This window comes from Etheostoma spectabile, chromosome 4 (genome assembly GCF_008692095.1).
Source record: "Etheostoma spectabile isolate EspeVRDwgs_2016 chromosome 4, UIUC_Espe_1.0, whole genome shotgun sequence".
Classification (NCBI taxonomy): Eukaryota; Metazoa; Chordata; class Actinopteri; order Perciformes; family Percidae; genus Etheostoma; species Etheostoma spectabile.
The window spans coordinates 1,913,650-1,922,534 of record NC_045736.1 but is presented as its reverse complement, the minus strand read 5'-3'; the positions used below and the strand labels follow the sequence as shown (position 1 = coordinate 1,922,534).

The 8,885-nt window shown below is 43.4% G+C and overlaps 1 protein-coding gene and 2 long non-coding RNA genes across 5 annotated transcripts in view; 2 read left to right on the top strand and 1 right to left on the bottom strand.

Moving 5' to 3' along the window:
* tmeff2a (transmembrane protein with EGF-like and two follistatin-like domains 2a) overlaps window positions 1-8,885 on the top strand; it is a gene marked incomplete at its 3' end in the record, with an annotated part of 180,747 nt that overhangs the window by 59,805 nt on the left and 112,057 nt on the right.
* The window catches only part of LOC116687511 (uncharacterized), a 42,232-nt gene that overhangs the window by 14,762 nt on the left and 18,585 nt on the right, over window positions 1-8,885 (top strand). The window contains exon 2 of the long non-coding RNA XR_004331561.1: window positions 1,923-1,926. This is a non-coding gene — a long non-coding RNA (uncharacterized LOC116687511). The remainder of the gene's footprint in view (window positions 1-1,922; window positions 1,927-8,885) is intronic.
* LOC116687532 (uncharacterized) overlaps window positions 472-8,885 on the bottom strand; it is a 9,779-nt gene continuing 1,365 nt past the window's right edge. The window contains exons 2-3 of the long non-coding RNA XR_004331582.1: window positions 2,588-2,590; window positions 472-665 (exon numbers count right to left, since the gene is read on the bottom strand). This is a non-coding gene — a long non-coding RNA (uncharacterized LOC116687532). The remainder of the gene's footprint in view (window positions 666-2,587; window positions 2,591-8,885) is intronic.

Below are 8,885 nucleotides of genomic sequence, written 5' to 3'. Positions count from 1 at the left end.
GCTGATTGGGAAGGATTGAGATTTCTCTTGGCACAGCTACCAGAAGACTTACAACTTTTAGACAGGTTGTCCACGTCACATCTACGTCTTCAAGTTCAGTTGGAGGCTGTGCAGTAACGCTCAGCCATCACCGGAAGCTTCCAATATCCTTCATTGGTCTCCGTGCAGAACTACGGGATCTGTTAGTCCATTTCTTTAACTGTCTATGTGTAGCTTCAATTAGTTTAAAATAAATAAAGCTAAATAAACTGTAATTATAATACCATCTTCTTCTTTATGGCTTCTTTTATATAACAACAAGTTGTTGTGCCGTTATCAGTCAAGGTAGGGCATTTGGTAGATGCTGGAGAAGTTGGAGGTTGCAGGATTGGATACAGTCCCTCGCCTTCTTCCTTCCTCGGTTTTCACGGACCTCATTAAATTGCCGAGTCTGCCCGACTTCAAGTCCACACGATCTGTACCACTACGTACCGATATTCACTGAGTGTGCCAATGCAACTTTCTGATTGATGCCTGAACGCATCCCAGCTCTCGGACGTGCAGTCATTAGTTATCTATCACACGTTAATCCGTGCAGTAAATCACAGAGTGTATATGATCAGTAGTAACCACACACAATTGTAACATCTAGCCATCTTCTTATCTGTGATTATATTCACTGTAGACTATGTTAAGATTTGTTCAGTTAGACACAGCATATTAATTCAGATATAATCACAAGTGGCATTTACACTCACCTAAAGGATCATTAGGAACACCTGTTCAATTTCTCATTAATGCAATTATCTAATCAACCAATCACATGGCAGCTTCAATGCATTTAGGGGTGTGGTCCTGGTCAAGACAATCTCCTGAACTCCAAACTGAATGTCAGAATGGGAAAGAAAGGTAATTTAAGCAATTCTGAGCATGGCATGGTTGGTGGTGCCAGACGGGCCGGTCTGAGTATTTCACAATTTGCCCAGTAACTGATTTTCAGGCACTACCATTTCTAGAGTTTGCTTAGAATGTGTGTGAAAAGGGAAAACCTCCAGTATGCGGCAGTTCTGTGGGCAAAAATGCCTTGTTGATGCTAGAGTCAGGGAGAATGGGCCGACTGATTCAAGCTGATAGAAGACAACTTTGACTGAAATAACCACGCTCTACCACGAGGTATGCAGCAAAGCATTTGTGAAGCCACAACACGCACAACCTTGAGGCGGATGGGCTACAACAGCAGAAGACCCCACCGGATACCACTCATCTCCACTACAATAGAAAAAAAAGAGGCTACAATTTGCAAGAGCTCACCAAAATTGGACAGTTGAAGACTGGAAAAATGTTGCCTAGTCTGATGAGTCTTGATTTCTGTTGAGACATTCAGATGGTAGAGTCAGAATTTGGCGTAAACAGAATGAGAACATGAACCCATCATGCCTTGTTACCACTGTGCAGGCTGGTGGTGGTGGTGTAATGGTGTGGGGGATGTTTTCTTGGCACACTTTAGGCCCCTTAGTGCCAATTGGGCATTGCTTAAATGCCATGGCCTACCTGAGCGTTGTTTCTGACCATGTCCATCCCTTTATGGCCACCATGTACCCATCCTCTGATGGCTACTTCCAGCAGGATAATGCACCATGTCACAAAGCTTGAATCCTTTCAAATTGGTTTCTTTAACATGACGATGAGTTCACTGTACTAAAATGGCCCCCACAGTCACCAGATCTCCACCCAATAGAGCATCTTTGGGATGTGGTGGAACGGGAGCTTTGTGCCCTGCATGTGCACCACAAATCTCCATTACTGCAAGATGCTTCCTATCAATAAGGGCCAACATTCTAAAGAATGCTTTCAGCACCTTGTTAATCAATGCCCGAAATAAGGCGTTCTGAGGCAAAAGGGGGTCAACACAGTATTAGTAGGTGTTCCTAATAATCCTATAGGTGAGTGTATAGTGTCCCTGCAGCTGCAAACGATAACATATTGACGCTACAAAGTATTAAATGTATTTTAGTCGGACAATATAAATGAATTGAAGGGGAGGATACGTGGAAAAGGGGAGAGACAGACCGTGGGGGGCGAGACTTTAGCCATTTGGCCAGCTTTGCTTGCTGTACTACCCGCAGCTGCTTGTTAGCTCAGCCAGTTCTGACTCTGAGCAGTGTTTTGGAAAAGACTGTGAATTTCAGTTCTTTATCATTGTCATTGGTCACGTGCACCTCAAACAGAGGACAGAAATATTTCTGCAACACACAGTGACAGAGAAGCAGTGGCAGCAAAACTCTCCTGTCCTGTTTAGTTGTCCTGAGGCTGTCTCGACGTCAGACACTGTCCTGTACGCTTTCCTGTGACTCTAGCACACTGTCCTGTGACTTCGTGACTGTCCTCTACACCTGTCTTGGGACTCCAAGACACTGTCCTGTGACTCTGTGACTGTCGAGGAACAGTCAGACACTGTCCTGTACTGTGTCCGGTGACTCCATAACTGTACTCTGTCCTGACTCACCCCATATCAATAAATGTTTTTTTGCCAATCACCACACACACATACATATATATATATTAGAGTCGGTTCTAGCTCGGGAGCTAATAACCATCACTCTCTCACTCGCTCTACCATCCATTCCCCCTGCACACACACACCCGGCCCTGCTATTCTCTTAAAAGAGATCAACACATACACCATGCACAAGTATAAATGTCAGGCCACTTACATACGCTATGGCGATAGCTCAGAAGCATAAATCACACTTTACACCAACATTTCACCTCCAGTGATTGTGACTAGCAAAGTGTGAGTGCGAAGTTGAAATCTAAAAGTCCTGTTATTTATTCTTATAATCTCTGATAGACAAGAGGAGTTTGTTCCAGGTGGGAAGGAGGGGCTGGTTTCTTTTTTCTTTTTCAAGGTTAACTTCACAGATGCAGAAACAGTGTCAGATTTGCTCTCCGCTCCATACCCCTCTGTGGCTTTAATACTCTCAGATGTTTCAAAGGAACATTTGAGGCCATGTAAAAAAAATCTTGCATACCACCTTAGCTCTCAACTGGGATCAGTGGATTCCATCCTCTTGAAACAATTTTCTGTGCCCCCAGAAAATGTCAAAGTTGTCATTGAAATATTCTTCTATATGCCACACATGCTGATGAAGGGACAGCAGTGTAGCGAGCATTTCATGCCCCTGTTTTATGTTGGGGTGGTGCCTGAGTCGTTGCACTGAAAGTTTCCCAAGAGTGTCCTTCACCGGAATAAATCCCTTTTCAGCAGTTTCTAGGCTACTCAACAAGCCCCATGCCAATCCTTCTCTGGAGATATGTAAAAGTAAGGTTGTTGAGTTTGCCTTGTACTACATTGTTCAACTGTTGGTTCCTTTGTTGGCTTTATGTCATCCTTATTTTGTTGTCTCCCTGTTTGATACGTCAAACAAGTTATGGGGGTGGATGTGACTAAAAACTGCACTTGACCAACACAACATTTTTTAAGCCAATATGATATAATGATATGTGACACATAACAACAGTTTGTCATCTATTACTAATTTATGGATGAAGCCCCATTAATTTGGTTGTTTTGTTCCTGAGTTATAACCAAGAGGAGTTGTAGAGGGAAATTGTCAAAAACACTAAAACAACATGTAGTTTACATAAAACGGTATGTTCAATGAACCCTGTTTTGTTTTGTAAACTTCACTGGAAATTAAATTTGTATCACTAACTATAAACACAAACATTTTCCTCAGATTGTGTTTCCATGTTGGTAAAAAAAATTGATAAATGAACTAATTTAGCATTTTAAGGTATTCGTATCAGCATCCATGGTAATGTTTGGGCCCTGATTATGTTGCAGGTTGGCAGCTGTGGATGGTAGCGAGTGTGACTTGTATGAACTAACACACTTGTAGTGAGGGGACTATTGTGTGGAGGTGGACACCTGTGCTCTCTAACATGGCGCTTGTAGAAAGATGTTAAAGCATAGTCTTTGATTTATTGACAGGGTGACAGGGAATTCTTTGATAGGGATCAGCAAGGACTGTGGACAGGTTTAAGTAGTAGGCCTGTCATTTAGAAAGCGGTCCTGGTCCTGGTTCTGGCTGATGCCTCCACTGGGAGTGGGGGCATTCAGCCTAGATGCAAGTCCATACAGTAGGCTGTCCGGGACTAGGAGTCGCTGACAGAAAGGCCGCCACGTTAATCCCATTTCAGTTAAGGTCTTCTCACGGAATAGCATCTGCCCCATTGCCTACATGTGCAACAGTCACTTGCTGTGCTAGAGCAGCACTCAAATTTGTTCAACTGAGCCAGCTTGTGATACAGTCTCTGATGATACTCGTGCAGCTGCTGTCTAAATGCAATGTGACAGGGAAATCTGTAGACCTTGTGTTTGTGGACAGCGTGAGAGTATCTTTCAAGAATGGGAATTGCCTGTATTCTCTGAATGTATGACAATAATAAATAACAGGAAAACTTAAGACAGTTTGTCATAACTGAAGCTTACTTACAGTGGCATAAAGCTTCACTTGATCAGTCAAGAGCCATATAAGAGAAGAAAATGTACAGCAGAAAGCCTAGTTCTTCTCTTGGGTGCTGCGGCTCACTTCCCTGTAATTGCATGTAGCTCAGGAAAAGATATGGATTCTCCATAAGGGGCAGCGTTTGTACAATTTAACCAGTACAACATGGCAAACTGTGCCTTTAGAAAAAGAAGTAGAAGCACATTGCGACTCTGGATTTACTAGTTTTTATCTGGGCCCAATTCATGCTAACTTGAACCAGGGCAGTTTTGTGCTGGGTCACATGCAGTAGGGTCCACTGTGGTGATCAAGAGTAGAGATTTCTACCGGTGTTGTGGAGGTTGTCTGGTTTATTGTTGTTGTATTGACAAGTGAAGGTAAGTGTGATCCTGGGATTAAATGACAGTTAGATCAAATGACTGCAGTCCTCTCATACAGGATGCTTACACAACACTCAGCACCCAGTTAGCTCATCTGCAATATGGTATCCTGAGCCTCTACATTGACAAATATTGCTTCGCACCAGGCACTTGGGAAAGTTGTATCCTTGGGTGCCTCCCTTTAAAGGTATTTAAAGTTCTAGTAACCTGCATCAGACCCTTGGGGCAGACCTAGGCCATGCTGCAGGGAGCATCAGCCTGCAGGGACTCCCAGCTGAGAAGGAAGTACTTTTGTAATCTCTCAGAGGGCTTAGAAAGGTATTGCTGCAAATACCCACCTTGTTGCCATCTGGCGTCACCTAATAAATAATGTAGTGTGTTTTACACATTGTACTCAATTTACAAATGTGTCCCCTTTAAAACCGTGCCCCACTCGGTCTGTCTCTCTTTCTGTTGCTACAGTATTTGGTTCCACCACGATGTTGACTGGGACTGTGGCTCATTTCAGAACGGGTGTGAGAAAATGTAACTATCAACTTTAATGTATGGCTGCACATACACATTTTCTTCTGTTTATCAATACAAATATATTGTTAGGTATAGTGCAAGCACAGTTGTCACAGTGAATCCAAGGCAGTTAAGTAAGGCTTAAGTAAGGCTGGCAAAAGAGCTAAGTTGGACTTAGTTGGACCATTTTGGTGGTCCAAATGCTGCTGTCAGGGTTAGCTGCATATTTATTACATTATCAATGGTTTCACACTGGTGATTGTTTTTCAATATATCAAGCTTTGTACGTTAACGTCTTAACTAATAGTTCTGATTTTTCCTTTGTATCTAAGAATTTCAAGCAAATTAATCATGTAGATGCATTTTTAAATATAAACAAGAGCATTGTTTGAGAGAACGTGACGAAAATAGCTATAAAACCATGTTATATCCATGGTGACAAGTCTTAAACTATGTATTCCTTCTGTGTTATTTCAAATCAATAATTGTGCAATTTTGTACGATGGATATTGCTAAGTTGCAGTCCAACATACCTCAGTGAACTTCTATCTGCAGAATTTGCAAATATCTGACTAATTGTTGCTTGGAATGATGATCATCTTTTGCTATTGTGGGTTCACGTTTGGGGTGGAGTGGAGCTCCATGGGACGAACGAGTCATTTGTTTTCTCGCATATTGATATTATTATGATTAAGTATCATATTATTATCCCGTCATGTTTGCTCTCGCTGCCTTTTGCAGAGTCTGCCCCCAAATGGCATGCCCTTCCCTTCCATACATAAGTCACGCACTGATGCGTGCACGCGCTTCACTTTGCATCTCTCGTCTCGTTTGTAGCCCACTCGTGCAGTTTCAGTTGTGCGTGTCCCTTCCTACTCTCCACATTGTTGCTCATTCGTTCCTGTCGTTGCTATTGTCCTGTCATCCTTCCGCCTCCATCACTTTTTCACCTTCAATCTCATCCTCTTGCTCCTCTACTCCCTCACCCTGCTGCTCCCTGCTCGCCTTCTCTGTCTCTTACACCTCCCTCCTTTTCCTCACATCCTCCTCTCCAAACCGGCTTTTTCCTCTGCATTACCCCTACTCCTCTGCCTCCCCTCCTCCTCCCACCCCTGTCTTTGTTCCACCCTTGTCAGCCGGCATTTATATTGGACGCTCTGTGAGTCAGCGTTGGAGTCTCTAGAGAGCACCGAATGAGTGAATGCCTTTTTTACAAAGTGTTCAGACGGTGTGTATGCGGCGGTTGCTTTGTGTTAGTGTGTGTGTGTCTCGGCTTGTGTGTGTGTGTGTGTGTGTGTGTGTGTGTGGTGTGTGTGTGTTGTGTGTGTGTGTGTGGTGTGTGTGGTGTGTGTGTGGGTGTGATGCACCGATCCAGCCAGGTAAAGACAACAGGTCCTGGCTTCATCCCAAAGTTAGCTTTTGGAACTCAGATGAAGAGAGTTAAGGGTAGGCAGAACCACAGCAGCCCCTGGAGGTTGTGGAAACTAAATTTTCTGGTGAAAAAATAAAAATAAACAACAGCATGGGTGGGAAAGGATATAAAACGGGTCAAAGAGTAGAAACACCTTCAATGCACACAAGATGCTGCAAATGTAACACCGGAGAACAGAAGTGTATTCAAGTGCACTGAAGTTACCTGCATGAATACACATGTATTGTCTTCCCTAGTTCTTTCCTGTCACTAGGCCACTCCAGACATAAAAAGAACATAAGTACACCCACACACACACACACACACACACAGGACCATCGAACACCTCTGCTGTCGTTGTTCATGTGCGAGACACCACGCGACTATCCAGGTTTTGTCACACAAGGTTGCGGCAATGTCTGTGACTTTTGAGAAGCCTTAGCCAGCGGGCACATAAGGCCGTCCATATGGCCGGCCAATGGCCCCCGTTACCCTGTCTGCAGAGATTTGTGGAGGATCAAATTTCTCTCACCTTCTGTCTGAGTCAAGCCCTCCCATCAAAATACTTCATTTTTACTCCTCACAAATCTTTCTTCAAATGGCCCCCTCTTTCAAACACACAGCTCAGATTAGTTTTGAACCCTTAGTCTATTTTCATTTACATTAAGCGGGGCACGGTCGTATGTCCGACTGCAGTAAATTGACGAAGTCTTTATTAGCAGAACCGCCAACATCACACTATTGAGTTATATTCCTATAGGAATGTAACTCTATAACTCTATATAGTTTCTTGTGCCTAACAGTTAGAATAGAGTTTAGTTTTTACTACTGGCTCTAACATTAAATTAGTCAAATCCCAGGAACATGGTTAACCAAACAAGGAAAAAAAGACAAAGTGGGGTCGTCACATATGCACATCCTGTGCGTCATATAAATAATCAAGAAAATCTATTTGTTTATGGACATCAAGCTAGCTATATAGCGCATATGCTAGGTTTTTAAGTTGTGTCACTCACCAGCGTAGTTTGGACATACCTTCACACGTCCCACTTCAAAGCTTTCTCCCATTTCCTGAGGGTGGGGCAGGTGAAAGTATATTGACCATTCTTTGACATATACTAAAAAAGCAATGGTCGGTTACAGAGTGCTGCCGGCCACAGACTTCTAACATAAAGCAAACGCACCCTCAACGGACAGGATCATTTCATTGCTCACACTACGCAGGCAACGCTGGAGAAAGTTTGAGCACAGCAGAGCATCCAAGCGCGAGCAGTGACTATTGAGTGTGAGAGCAAGGTTTTGAGAGAAATTGTTACAAAATCTGAACATAATATCAGTGAGAAAGCTCTCACATGAAGCAATGCGCTCTTGAATAAGATCGGAAATATAAACACACACAGCTGCTAGTTATCAGGATTTCAGATCAACGCTTCGCACCTGACAAAGGCTATAACAAGAATGCCTTTGTATCTAATAGAGTCATGTGCTGTGTAAAGAAGTGCTATATGAGGAAATGCATAAAGTTTGAAATCTGTAACCTTCTTGCTCACTTCTTTACCGTCACATCAAGAGAAGTCCCAGGTGAATAAATAGAACTTGGCAGATAAGTGTCAAGGTTTTTTTGTCAGCTAGACAGGTTTGAGAAAGATGCAGTCAAACTGAAGACGTGCAATTGGCATCTATTTCCGCTTTCATACCTGTCTAAGCACTCACTTGTGGCCCTCACTAAAATATAAAAAGGACACACTGACATGCTTAGGAGGCCAGACACATAGTATCCTCTCTTATCCCACAAGAATTTTCTGGGTGAAACTGTAATTTGCACACAGCTGCAGCCTCCATGGTGTGCTTCTTTTTTGGGAGACGGAGGTTTTAAATCACCCATCCTCTCATCACTCCTTCCCTTCCGCAGGGGTGAGGCGTCAAATCCTGGGGAAGATCAGAGATGGGGTGGGGAGTTTTCATGCAAAAGAAGCACTCTTAAAAGACAGCCGCAGGGTTTCGCGGCAGCTTTCCCTTTCGTTGCATCATGCCTGCATAAAGTGAGAGTCCCAGGTTAGAACAGCCTGAGCAGATGGGAGAGAGTGTGAGGTGAAG